Below are 15,518 nucleotides of genomic sequence, written 5' to 3'. Positions count from 1 at the left end.
ATCTCATTTTCTTCACCTTCCTCTCGGTGTGTGCTGGTATTTTCACCTGAGGACTACTTCTTAGCACCACCAGCAGAGGGGGTGAAAGAGCAGAGAAAGGTGGCCTTCCTCAGGACACGTGGATTAACACTTATAAATACAGTAATGGCTTGAAAGTGTGGATCAGTTTACTCCTCTCTTACCTCAGTCCTCATGAGTACATTGACTATACATTCAGTTCTATTTTTTGTCTTTGCCTATTTGAACAGATGTCTCTTCATCCCTCTGTGTTGGCCTCCTTTTCAGGTGTTACCTGTTTGTGGAGCAGTCCTAAGAAGGGGGCTCTGTGGATGATGTATATAAAATCCTTAACGCAGTCCCTGGCTTTGTTCTTTTCCAATATCTCTCAATATTTTACTACATAACTTGTTTCCCTCCACCGCATTTGCTTTCTGTTATTTCAGAAGTGCCTATGCCAAGTTCTTTCAGGAAATTTCCTCTAGCTTCATCTCCAGCCCTCCAACACTGATTCTGGGCAGTCCCCAACACCATAATAATAAGCATTCTGAAAATGCAGAAGCGTTATGAGCCTCATTGTATAGGGCTCTGCTCTCCTACCTAGCAGGGGCAGAGCAGGCTCCCTAATGGACATTGTATTATCAGAAAATAAGACAAACATCAAGTGCAATGTGGACTTGTGGATCTTCTTCCAATGACTGTCCCAACGCCAGCCTCTACTTGGCCTTCAATTCCCATTGTTGCAGTTATTCAGTTATTCACATGTAAGGCAGAGAAAGTGGTGTCCTTGTATTTATATGACTAGTGCTAAATAGCCTATCTAGGAGCAGGGAAATTCTGGGGTATGCCATCTAGAGTTCTCCCATCAGACTATATGGGAGGTGCCTGGTGGCTGCCAGGGGGCATTGCCACATAATAGCTATGATATACTTTCCTGAAAGGTCAACTTGACTTGGTATATGTAATATAAAACATAATTATTGTATGGAGTAGAGTACAAAAATGTACATCAAGTTTTAAAGTAAAGTAAGGTATTTATTCAAAGATTTCTTGCTTTCTTTATGATGATTAAGACCAGGGATAACTTTTATGGGCCTAAAACCTATGCAGTTGCATGAAGCCATATGTTTAGAGAGCCCCATGCTTGGTTTAATACTCTGCTCTCATCATCTTGAAGTTCTTAATGACTTTTGATCAAGGGCTCTGCACTTTAAAAAACATTTTTTTAATGTTTATTTTATTTTTGACAGAGAGACAGAGCATGAGCAGGGGAGGGGCAGAGAGAGAGGGAGACACAGAATCTGAAACAGGCTCCAGGCTCCGAGCTGTCAGCACAGAGCCCGACGCGGGGCTCGAGCTCACAGACCGCGAGATCATGACCTGAGCTGAAGTCGGAGGCTCAACCGAGCCACCCAGGCACCCCAAGGGTTCTGCATTTTTATTTTGCACTTGGCCACACAAATTATGTATCTAATTCTTCTTAGGACCTCACCTGACAAAATCATGGAGTATGGGAATTTTGCATGTTGATTTTCCTCAGCTGTTCAGAATGGCTGGGTTGCAATGTTTGGGAATGGAAAGGATCTAGGTTCGTGGTATTACCCTGGTAGCAAGACTATGGGCAAAGGGAATTCTCTTGCATTGCTGATGGGAGCACATCATGTTACAAAATGTTTGTAGGCAAAATTTGACAATATTACAAAATACAAATACCTATAACCCTTGGCCTAGTAAGGCTCATGCACCATTCTGAAAATTTGTCCCAATTTTATTCCTACACACACACACACACACACACACACACATATAATGATGTGGGTACAAGATTCTTCATTGTGGCATTGTGTATAACAGTAACAAGTCAGAGACAATCCAAGGAGCCATCAATAGAGCAGAATTTAGAAAAAAAAAAAACAAGGAAGAAGCTCTTTATTCACCAATATAGACTCTAAGATATGTTGTTAGATGGAAATAGGGAGGTACATTATGGATACATAGTAGGCCACTTTTGTGTTAGGAGAGGGAATGGGACAAGTAAATATATGTTTATTTACTCATCACTGCATTTAAAATAACTGGAAGGGGGCGCCTGGGTGGCTCAGTCAGTTGGGCATCCGACTTCGGCTCAGGTCGTGATCTTGTGGTCTGTGAGTTCGAGCCCTGAGTCGGGCTCTGTGCTGACAGCTCGGAGCTTGAAGCCTGTTTCGGATTCTGTGTCTTCCTCTCTCTCTGACCTTCCCCTATTCATGCTCTGTCTCTCTCTGTCTCAAAAATGAATAAATGTTAAAAAAAATTACAAAAATTAAAATAACTGGAAGAATGCACAAGAAACTAATGGAAGCCCTTACCCGTAGGAGGCAGCATGGAACAATCAGGTAGACTGAAATACAATGCCAAGAATACTTCTCAACATATACTTGTTATACTGTGGGGCTTTTTTGTTCACTTGATTTAATGATCCTATTCAAAATAACAACAAAAAAATTCAATTTAAAAAGAAGTGACAGTGCAACCACTTTGGGAAAAGATTAAACTTAAAACTAAATAAACAACTACCCTTTACCTAGTAATTTCACCCAAAATAAATGAAAACATTTATCTACAAAAAGACATGTATGAAAACATTCACAGCAGCTTTATTTATAATAACTAAAAACTGGAAACAACTGAATTGTCTGTACCTAAGCAAAATACTAGACAAATTGTAGTGTGGAATTGATACAATGGAATACTTCTAAACAATAACAAAAAAAAGAATGAATAACTGATACTGGAAGCAATATGGATGAATTTCACAGATATTATGCTGAGTGAAAGAAGCTATATACGCAAAAACACTGGATACTGTATGAATCCATTTTTAGAAGTTCAAGAACAGGCAAAGCTAAGGTTAAAAAAATTCAGAACTGTGGTTGTCCTTGGAAGAGGAAGGGAGGAGATAGTCTAGGAAGAAACTTTCTCGGGAAATAGAAATATTCTATCTTGTTAAAGGGGTGTATGGTATCCAGGTTTGTCCAATTGTCAAAATGGTACAGGTAAGATTTGTGATTTCAATTTATATAAAATTTAACTAAAAGAAAAAATATATAAAATTTAAAAGACATGTTGATGGAAGTATAAATGATACAAATATGGCTGACTATTGATAATTGTTGAAACTGGCTGATGAGTAAATAGGGTTTATTATGTGATTTTGCTTATACTGTATAAGTTTGAAATTTTCCAAAAAAATAAGGTAAATTAAAGCTATAATAAAATAAATGTGGGGGTAGGACATTAGCACCAATTAATCAGTTACTTTGAAAGCTAAAGAGCTTGACCATTTAACCTGTAGGACAACATCAAGTGAAATAATATCCACATTATTGGGGTCCCAGAAGAAGATGAGAAAAAGGGATAGAAAACTTATTTGAGAAATAATGGCTTAACACATCCCTAAACTGGGGAAGGAAACAGACATCCAGCTCCAGAAGTCATGGAGAGTTCTAAATAAGATGAACCCAAAGAGATCCACACCAACACACATTATAATCAAAATGTCAAAAGTTAAAGACAAAGAGAGAATATCAAAAACGGTAAAAAAAACAAAACAAAACAAAACATCTTGTTATATACAAGGGAACCTCCCCATAAGATGATTAGCTGATTTTTCAGCAGAAACTTTGTAGGTCAGAGGGAGTGACATGATATATTCGAAGTGCTGAAAGGAATAAACTTCCAACCAAGAATACTCTACCTGACAATATTATCACTCATAATTGAAGGAGAAATAAAGAGTTTTCCAGGTAAGCAAAAAATAAAAGAGTTTATCATCACTAAAATGACCTTACAAGAAATGTTAGGGGGACTCCATTAAGCTGAAAAGAAAAAGCACAAACTAGTAACAACAAAGCATATGAAGTTAAAAATCTCACTGGCAAATGCAAATATATAATAAAATTAGTTACACTACTTATAAAGCTACAGAAGGTAGTAAAATTATAATACTTAGTTAAGAGACAAAATAAAAATCTATACATGCATACATACATACAAAGCAAAACTTTATAGTGGATACACAAATGACAATGAGAAAGGAATCCAAACATAACACTAAAGAAAATCAAACCACAAGGAAAGAAAACAAGAGAAGAAGAAAGAAACAGAAGATCTACAAAAACAGCCAGAAAACAATCAACAAAGTGATACTAAGTACATACCAGTCAATAATTACTTTAAATGTAAATGAACTAAATTTTCCAATTAAAAGACTTAGAGTGGCTGAATGGACAAAAAAACAAACACAAATAAACATCTATATGTTGCCTACAGAACACTCACTTCAGATCTAACAACACGCACAGACTAAAAGTGAAGGGATGAAGAAAGATAGTCCATACAAATGGAAGCAAAAAGAAAACTGGTGTAGCTATATTTATATTAGACAAAATTGATTTTAAAATAAAGACTATCAGGGTGGCTCAGTTGGTTAAGCACCCGACTTCAACTTAGGTCATGATCTCGTGGTTCATGAGTTCAAGCTCTGCGTCAGGCTCTGTGCTGACAGCTCAGAGCCTGGATCCCACTTCGGATTCTGTGTCTCCTTCTCTCTGTTCCTCCCCACTTGCACTCTGTCCTCTGTCTCTCTCTCAAAAATAAAGAAAAAAGATTTTTTTAAATAAAGACTATCATAAAAGACAAAGAAGGGCATTGCATAATGATGAAGGAGTCAATCCTACAAAAGAATATAACATTTGTAAATATTTATGCACCCCATATAGGAGCATCTAAATCTATAAATAAAATATTAACAGACACGAAAGAAGAAATGGACAGCAATGCAATAATAGTATGGGACTTTAATACCCCACTTATATCAATCGATAGATCACCCAGACAGAAAAGCAATAAGGAAACATTGGCCTTAAAAGACACATTAGACCAGAGGGACTTAGTAGATATATACACAACATTCCATCCCAAACTTGCAGAGTATATATTCTTCTCTAGTGCACATGGAACATTCCCCAGGATAGATAACATTTTTGGCCAGAAAACAAGTCTCAATAAACTTAATTGAAATTATATCAAATATCTGTCAGACCACAATGATATAAAACTAAAAATCAGTTACAGAAACAAAACGGGAAAGATCACAAATATATGGAGATTAAACAACATGGTACTGAATGGTTCAACAAAGAAATCAAAGGAAAATGAAGAAATACCTGAAGACAAATAAAAATGGAAATACAACAGTTCAAAATCTATGGAATGCAGGAAAAGAAGTTTTAAGAGGGAAATTTAAATGTAAGCCTACCTGAAGAAATAAGGAAATTTTCAAATAAACAATGCAGCTCTACTACTGCAAGGAACTAGGAAAAAAAAGAATAAACAAAGCACAAATTTAGTAGAAGGAAGGAAATAATAAAGATCAGAGAAGAAATAAATGAAATAGAGACTAAAAAGACAATAGAAAAGCTGAGTATAGGTAAGAGCTGGTCTTTGAAAAGATAAACAGAATTGACAAACCTTTAACTAGATTCATCAAGAAAAAAAAGAGAGTTCAAATAAAACCAGAAATGAAAGAGATGTAAAATAGTAAAAAAAAAATTAAGACACAAATAAATGGAAAGATAATCTGTGCTAATGGACTGATAGAATTAATATTATTAAAATGTTCATACTACCCAAAGTAATCTACAGATTCAATGAAATCTTATTAAGATTCCTGTAGCATTCCAGTGGCATTTTTCACAGACTTAGATCAAATAGTTTCGAAATTTGTATGGAACTATAAAAGATTCTGAATATCAAAAGAAATCTTGAGAAAGAACAAAGCTGGTGATATCACACTCCCTAATTTCAAACTAAACTACAAAACTATCAAACAGTACAGTATTGGCATAAAAACAGACACAGAGCTCAGTGAAAAAGAATAGAGAGTCCAGAAATACAATCACTTGTATATGGTCAATTAATCTATGACAAAGGAGGCAAGAATATATAGTGACGAAAAGACAGTCTCTTCAAAAAAAGGTATTGGAAAACTGGACAGCCACATGCAAAGAATAAAACTGGACCACTGTTTTACACCATACACAAAAATTAATTCAAGATGAACTAAAGATTTGAATATAAGACCTGAAACCATGAATATCCTAGAAAAAATACAGGTGGTAAGCTCCTTTATGTTGGTCTTAACAATGTGGGTTTTTTTGTTTTTTGTTTTTGTTTTTGTTTTTTTTTGCATCTGACTCTAAAGGCCAAGGAAACAAAAGCAGAAATAAACAAATAGGGCTGCATGGGACTATATGGAACTATAAAACCTCTGCACACTGAAAGAAACCATCACCAAAACAAAAAAGCAACTACCAAATAGGAGAAGATATTTGCAAATCATGTATCTGATAAGGGGCTAATATTTAAAATATGTAAGCAACTCACACAACTCAACAACAAAAGAACAACTCTAAAAAATGGGCAGAAGACCTGAACATTTTTCCAAAGAAGACATATAGATGGATAACAGGTACATGAAAAGATGTTTAACATCACTAATCGTCATGAAAATGCAAATCAAAACTATAATAAGATATCACTTTACATCTATTAGACTGGCTAGTATAAAAAAGACAAGAAACAATAAGTGTTGGAGAGAATGTGGAGAAAAGTACCCACTTTGGTGAGAATGTGAATTGGTGCAGCCATTATGGAAAATAGTATGGAGATTCCTCAAGAAAGTAAAAATAGAAACACCATATAGTACAGCTATTCCACTTATGAGTATTTATCCAAAGAATATGCAAACACTAATTTGAAAACATATATGCACCCCTATGCTGATTATTATTTGTAATAGCCAAGATATGGAAACAACTAAGTGTCCATTGTAAGTGAATGGGTTCCACACACACAATGGAATACACACACACACACACACATACACACACACACACACACACACACACACACTGAAATACTACTCAACTATAAAAAAAGAAGAAAATCTTGTATGTGAAATCCACTTATATGTGAAATCTTAAAAACAAAACAAATGAACAAAGAAAACAAAAACAAACCCATAGATACAGAGAATATATTTGGTGGTTTTACAGAGGTGGAGGGAGTTGGAGGTAAGTGGAGGAGTATTGGGGCTCAATTTTATGGTAATGGATGGTAACCAGACTTGTGGTCACTGTGTGGTATGTATAAATATTAAACTACCCTGTTGTATGCTTGAAACATATAATTATACCAATTTTACCTTTTAAAAACAGTGTACCAATTTTACCTTTAAAAAAAGGAGTTTAAAGGGTGCCTGGGTGACTCAGTTGGTTAAGCCTCTGACTTCGGCTCAGGTCATGATCTCACAGTCCGTCGGCTGGAGCCCCGTGTGGGGCTCTGTGCCGACAGCTCAGAGACTGGCGGCTGCTTCGGATTCTGTGTCTCCCTCTCTCTCTCTCACACTGTCTCTCTCTCTCTCTCTCTCTCAAAAATAAATAAAAACATCAAATAAATAAATAAGTAAATAAATAAATAAATAAATAACGAGATTGATCCTTTAGTTACTAAGTATGAGCTAGGTAAAATAAATGTAGTTTGGAGACACATGGTGAGCAACAAAGTCTAGAGGTGAATTGGTAGCACAGGACAGCACCTGGGTAATAAACAACTGCCGTGAAAGCAGGGCGAGGGAGCCATCATTTAGGGGTAAGGGAATCATGACTGCATCACTACATTCTTCCAGAGGGTATGCCTGTGCTTCCGGAGGCGGGAGGCGTGACTTGGGCGTGACAGGTAAAATTGCCTTGTGAGTTTGAAGTTCATTTTTGTTTCTCAGAGATAATCCTCTCCATATGCCATGTTCTTCCTAGATTAGAACACTCATTTCCACAGCCTTCTGAAAAGGTGTGAGCCTTCCTAAATAAATAAATAAATAAATAAATAGTATGTGAGAGAAAAGTTTGAGATTTTTTTAAGTTTTGGTGACGAAAGTATATTGATTTAACAATAGCCTTTGAAAATTTAAAAATTGAGTACACAGAATGTAAAAATCTAATGTTTATGAGCTATAAGTATAAAAACCTGTTTATGAGTGACCTGATGGGCTCAGGCATCCAGGGACAATAAAGGAAGAACTACCAGGGGATGTTCTGAGTTTGCCAGAGGATGTGAGAAGTACCCTTACTGAGAAACATTTAAGGAACAGTTTGTGACCCATCCATCTGGAATGATTCAGAGGAAGCCTGCTGGGTCAGGAAATATTCAGTAATAAGATCATCAGACATCTTCCTGCCCTGAGGCTCTGAGACCCTGTAGGGGTCTTACAAGCCTGAGGCTCACAAGCGTGAGCAGGGGACTGTGTGGCATCATGGCTTTGCATACATTGATTTCATCTTTTGCTAGATCCCTGGTATAATGAGATGTTTAAAATTGCTCTAAGTTTCAGTTGTTATTTTTATTCATAAAGGGAACAAGAAAGAGAAAGAAAACAAAATTGCATTTGTACAAAATAATCTTATCTCATAATTTATAAGCAGAATATATATTTATATGTATAAATACATATATATCATTGAATACATGTGTTATGCTTCTATTTTTCGCATATTGTAGCTATAAAAAACAAACCATATGTCATTACATTTATCCAACCTCTTGCTCATCTGGAAAGACTTTTTTCTTCAAGCTTCTAAGAGTTTTTAATGTGAACCAATTAAAACATTGCAATTTTTCAAAGGCTTCTGTAAAAGGAAGTAACTTCAGCCATTAGAAAATTAAAATTTGAAATCTGTATACCAAAAAAAAATGCAGAAAATGTGAAATGGAGTTATAAACACTTTTTTTCCATACATTATGCCTTATAATCAGACTTGCCCCCTGCCTGAAACTTGCTCAATGCTACCAATTCACAATTTATCTGATGTATTGTAAAGATATGCCTATTTTTGGTGATAATGAAATAATAAAATCATAGAGTAGAGGATAATTTATAAAGCTCTCCAGACTATTTCCTACTTTACAATAAAATTTTATTTACTTTGTTGTAATTCATTGTTTAGCTATTTTATTCTTCAAACACAGAGAATTAATATCCACAATTTCATTTTGTAAGAAATTACCAAAAATAATTTCTTTCTGCGCCTAGAAACAGTCCTATAGCCCACAAGGCATCAGTACTGTGTTCTAATTCTGACTCTTTTTTGCTAAAAGTCAATAATTTTTTTGTTGGCTATTATCAGAGGAAGTAAAGACTGATATTTCACTTTTACTTTAATAAATTATTTTTTCTCTTCCTAGAGCCACCAGAGTATTAATAGTGAGCCCCTTATAATGCAGAAAGATGCATTCTCCTCATCTCATAGATCTGGCCCGTGATCACTAGTGTCCTCCATAAACACTGATCGGCTAAAGTCTGGAAGTCAAAGCCTGTGGCTCTTACACCTTTTTTTTTTGACACTTCTTCCTCTCAATACTAGGCACAACGTGTAGCAAAAAAAAGGTGATTCAATGAATATCTTAACATTTGGTTTGATTTCTTAAGCACCAGTTTAAATCTAATGTTTTCCTGGGCACTTGTTCTACATAAATGTATCATTTAGGACAGTTGATGCTTATGAAAACAATCCGGTATAAATTAATTTCAGGGCTACATTTAACTGAGTGCTTGAACGAAAGTGCGGCAGCCATTCATTCCAGTGGTTAGCGCTTTATTAGGTGATTACTTTTTTAAAAAACTTTACCTGGAACTCATCTAGAGACTTCATTACAAGCAATCAGTTTCAGAAATAACAATAGATTGAATGAAATAGAAAATATTTTTGTTGTTTCAGGCCAGATTATTTTATACTTCAGAAATGAGGAGCAAGTCCCCTAAGATAATGGAACATTTACTGATTGCCTACTAAGGGCAAAGCTCTCTGAATATATTATGGTCCAATTTTTACAAGACACAGTAAGTTATTATTATTATTATTTTGCCTCTGTTTTTACAAATGATGAGATGAGGGCTTAGAACAGTCAAGTTAATTAAAGCCACACTTCTGGGTCTGAATCCAGACCACGCAGCCTTTCTAGAGCAAGACTGCAAAGAAGTGGTGGGATTCCAGGCATAATCTTCTAACCTCCTCAGAATCTGCCTTGACTGCTGTCTGAATCCATTCACAGCTGCCAGATGGCTATGATAGCAAGACATCTAAAGATTAAACGATTGGCAATTCCAGCTATCTTATAGTTTAGCTTTTAAAGTGTATGATTCAGTAGTTTTTAGTGAGTTCACGATGTTGTATAACTCTCATCACTGTCTACTTCCAGAACTTTTTCATCACACCCAAAAGAAACCCTGTGCCCATTAGCAGTTGCTCCCCAGTGCCCCTTTCCCAAACCTCGATGACCACTAATCTGCTTTCTATTTAGATATTTGCATTTTGTGAACATTTCATATGAATAGAATCACTCAGTATTTGGCCTTTTGCATCTGGCTTCCTTAGCATAATATTTTCACGGTTCATCAATGTTGTAGTATGTATCAATATTTCATTTCTTTTTTTTCCAATATTTTATTTCTTTATAGGACTGAGCGATATTCTATTATATGTATATACTACATCTTGTTTAACTATTTGTCAGTTGATGGCCATTTGAGTTGTTTCCATTTTTGGCTGTTATATATAATGCTGTTGTAAACATTCAATATGAGATTTTGTCTGGACTATGTTTTTTTAAAAAAGTTTATTTATTTTGAGAGAGAGAGAGCATGCAAGTGGTGGAGGGGCAGAGAGACAGGGTGAGAGAGAATCCCAAGCAGGCTACATACTGTCAGTGCAGAGACCTCCATGGGGCTCCCTCTCACTGATCACAGGATCCTGATCTGAGCCAAAATCAAGGGTTGGATGCTTAACTTACTGAGCCACCAAGGTGCCCCTGGACTATATTTTTAATTCTCTTAGGTGAAGTAGAATTCTAAAGAAGAATTCTAGAAATAAAATTTGAGTTATATGATAACTCTATGCTTAATATTTTGAGGGCCTTCCAAACTGCTTTCCAAAAAAACTGTGGAGATTTCATTTTTTAAGAATCATATCCGTAGTTTAGAATGTCACACAATAGGGTTTCACCCTTTTAAAGGCCTGCAGATTTCACTTTCTGATGAAAAATTTGGGGGTATTAAAAGAGCAAAGGATTTAGAGCAGAGCATAGATATGGGACAGGTCTTGGTAGGGAGAAGAGCCCATTCTTCCTGTTTTCTTGAAAACTGATGAGGAGGCAGGGAGAAGCCAAGAAGGGGGCAGCCTGAGGTTGGGTATTTGAAAATGTTGCTTTGGAAGAGCCATTGTGCCTAACGCAGTTGATCAAGAAGCTGGAAGAACGGAATTTAAAAGTCATACAAGGGAATTGCTGATATTTGAGAGGTCTGAATGTTTTGATTGCTCATGAGGTGTAAGGTTTGGATCTGTAATGACTGAAGGGGATGAATCCTATGGGTTTCCTCTTTTGTACACAGATGTCTGGTATTATGAATGTCAATCGGTTAAAAGAGTTTAACAAATTTTAATTTTCTTTAATTGAGAATGAAAATATTCCTTTCATTAGCAATGAGGATGGATCAAAATAAATGTTTATCAAACACCCAAGAGCCTAGTTTCCTGGAATATACTCTTCTATGAAACGCCTGAGTCTACTGATTCTAGAAATGGTACCATAACTTTTATAGATTACTTATACTGAAAACCATTATAAATGAATTTAAAGGAGAGGAAATTCACATAACAAAATCAAATCTTTTATAGTGAGTAATTTAGTGACATTTTAGTACATTCACAGTGTGCATCCAACTACCTCCATCTAGTACCCAAACTTTTCCATCACTCCAAAATAAGACTCTCTATTATTAAGCAGTGACTCCTCATTTCTCTCTTCCTCCAACCTATGGCAACCACCCGTCTGCATTCTACCTCTGTGGACTTATCCATCATGGATATTTCACATAAATAGAATCGTACAACAGCCTTTTGTGTCTGGCTTCTGTCATTTAACATGGTTTTGTGGTTCATTCATGCTGTAGCATGTGTTAGTACTTCACTCCTTTTTATAACCGAGTACTATTCCGTGGTATATATCTACCACAATCTGTTCTTGCATTCATTCACTGATGGACAATTGAGTTGTTTCCCCCTTTGACTATTGTGAATAGTGCTGCTGTGGGTATGCTTGTACATCTATTTGTTTGAGAACCTGTTTTCAGTTCTTTTGGGTATAAACCTCGGATTGGAATTGCTGGGTTGTATGGCAGTTCTGTGTTTAATATTTTGAAGAGCTGCTAAACCGTTTTCCACAGCAACTGAACCACCAGCAAAGTACAACCTTGCCAATACTTCTTTTCTTTCTTTTTTTTTTTTAATAGCCGTCTTTGTTGGTGTAAAATGGTATTTCATTGTGGTTTTGATTTGCATTTCTCTAATGACTAGGGATATTGAGCATCTTTTCATGTGCTTGTTGGCTGCTTGTATATATTCTTTGGAGAAATGTCTGTTCAAGTCCTTTGCCCATTTTTAAATCGTTATTGAACTTTAAGAGTTCTCAGGGCACCTGGAAGGCTCAGTTGGTGAAGCATCCGACTCTTGACTTCTGCTCTGCACTGTCAGTGTGGAGTCTGTTTGGGATTCTCTCTCTCTCCCTTTCTCTCTGCCCCTCCCCTGCTCACTCCAGCTCGCTCTCTCTCCCCTCTCAAAATAGATAACTAAACTTAAAAAAAAGAGTCCTTTATATATTGTAGATACTGTGCCCTACAAATAGTTATACATGTACACATTAGATATACATATGTAATATATACATATATATGTAAACATGTACAGTATACATATAAAACATATATATAGAAAATGTATAAAATATGCATAAAATTCTTTTTTAAAAATGAGTAAAATTTTAATGAAAAAATTAAACATGTAATAAATTACACATTTTAACAATTGCATCATGATTCCCATGACTTATTTTCTGGGAAATATGGCACACGGATGATGTGAATATTATTCATAAGGTGTTCCACAATTTTTAAACACTTTGATAATGTTAAATTCCTAACATTTGTTAAGAGGAAATACCATGCAAAAGAGTCTACGTCAAAGAACTGATAGTAGAGTTTCACTGGGCATGGCTTTTTCACCAAAGATTATGTAAACAATATTTTATGGTTCCTGATACTGTATCTTGAAAAAGCAAATAATAAAAGTACTCCAGATATCCTGACAGTGTTTGGCAACCTGGAGGCACACATGACTTTTTGAAAGCATACACTGATAGCTACTAGCTAAAAACAGGGGAGAGATACAAAATACTTATTTTACCTTGGCTCTTTTAAATTGTACTTTTTGATTTTCTAAAAACCTAATCTGGAGGAATAAAGTCTCAGGTTTACACTTTCATTGTTCTTTATTTCTGGAGCCTCTGCTTTGGCAGCCTCCTTACTGTTGGCAAGACACAACCGATGCCAACTTGGAGACCATTCTTGTGTGATATTTTAGAAGCTTCCCTACCATCCTGCCCCCTTCTGTAGCTCCATGGCCATGATGTAGGAGTTGGTAGGAGAACAGGTGTGGGAAGACACAGAGCAGGGGTAACATTAGAGAAAAGTCATCTAGAAGAAATACTGATGAGTGGAGACGAGGTGATGGGAAGATTGGAAAGCTAACATCATTCTGAGTCCAGACACGAATTAGATTTACATATTGGATGGTTTGCCCGTACATACACAAAATTTCACTAGGGCCAGAAGCAAGATGCGAACCCTGTAGAAGTTACCAAGTTATAGAGTGAGACACAAAACTCCATTTTCAAAGCCACCCTGGAAATATTTATTTAAACAGTCACTTAATGGCTACTTCATTAACTGTACCTAATAAATTCTAATAATGACTGATAAGAGCCTACTTACTACTGGGGTTGTGTTTATTTATACTCTATATTGAGCATTTGATTAATGACAGTAATATAACAAAAGAAAAGGCATTCCACACACTCCTTCTGGAATGGCATTGCCTGTGTTACATGGAGGTATGGTAGTGGTAGGAAGACCATGGTTGAACCCATGGAACCTTAGGCAAGTTCCACAGTTTTACCTCGTTTTCCTAACCAGATAGAGTTTGGAGATTTAAAAGGAATAATGTGTATGGAGTACTGGGTGTATAATTGAAATCCCAAAAAAAAGGCAATTAAATTATTACTTAAAATAGAAATTGATATCCATAGGCCAAACATAAGTTTTCTTTACTTAGAAATTAGTTGTCAAAGGTTCAAAATTGAGAGGGACTTTCCATTTAAAAATCCGTTTTTCTACTTTCTTTCGATAAAAATCAAGCTAAGAAATAATACACCTGTATTTCCACATGGCAACAGCTTGTGCCAGTGGTTGTTATGCCTTCTAATATACTCACCAGCTCGACAGAGTCCCACCCTTAGGTCACCGGAGACCTTGCTAACACCCTCCTTGGTTTGTTCCATTCATCTGATGACCTGGCTGGCCTCAAAAGCTGCTTGAGATGGGGAACTCTACTCCAAGCATCCCTTACATTTGTCTCATACAAGATTCTCAACTACCAATTTAATTCATATAACATCAGTCTCATCAAAAAAGATGATGGATAATGATGCTGATGACAATTCCCTTGAGAATGTTTTCATACCAGCATCAAGCAAGCTACCATGGTGGATCCCTGGCCTTGCTTTTACCTTCTGAGTCAGGGGGAATACTTCAGCCACTGTGTTTCTAGGGGGTCTAGGATTGTTGTTCCACCCCATCTCTATAAATAGTGCCTAAGAGACTCATGAGAGAGAGCTCTATATGAAGAGGAAAGAAATCTTCAGTGTATATAACCACTATAATCCCAGAAGATTATGAGATACAGAGGAGAGAAGAGTGAATCAAAACATGGGATTAGCTCCTATAATCTGACCTATAGGTCTCAGTTTTTGGAAGATGATTTAGGGCTTAGGAATTACCTTGCATTATCACCTACTGGGGCACAGAGGAATTCGTAGGGCTTGCAAAGCCATGAATCTAGTCCAGTAAGTGTGGCACATGGAGGGAGTAATGGAATCTGAGGAACATACAGAGCTTTACAAAATCGCAAGAATTAGAATTCAATTTTCTTGAATTCTGTTTGGCAATCTTGCAGATACAAAGGGCTACACTTGGGTCCATCAGTGAGACCCTAGAAAGTTCAGTTCACCCATGTTGAGTTGTCAGCTAGACAAATATCTAAAATGTTCAGCTTTTGGAAGATATATTTCATTGGCTTATATTTGATGACTGCAGGTTTGTATTCTGCATTTAAAAGAATCAACCTGTTGGAGGGGAGATGGGTGAGGGATGGGCTAAATAAATGGTGATGGGCATTGAGGAGGACACTTGTTGGGATGAGCACTGAGTGTTATGTGTAAGAGATGAATCACTGTGTTGTATTCCTGAAACCAATACTACACTGTATGTTAACTAACTTGAATTTAAATAAATAAATTAAAAAATAAAAGAATCA

This window comes from Prionailurus viverrinus, chromosome C1 (assembly GCF_022837055.1).
Source record: "Prionailurus viverrinus isolate Anna chromosome C1, UM_Priviv_1.0, whole genome shotgun sequence".
Lineage (NCBI taxonomy): Eukaryota > Metazoa > Chordata > Mammalia > Carnivora > Felidae > Prionailurus > Prionailurus viverrinus.
The sequence above is the reverse complement of the archived record's forward strand: the minus strand, read 5'-3'. Positions refer to the sequence as shown.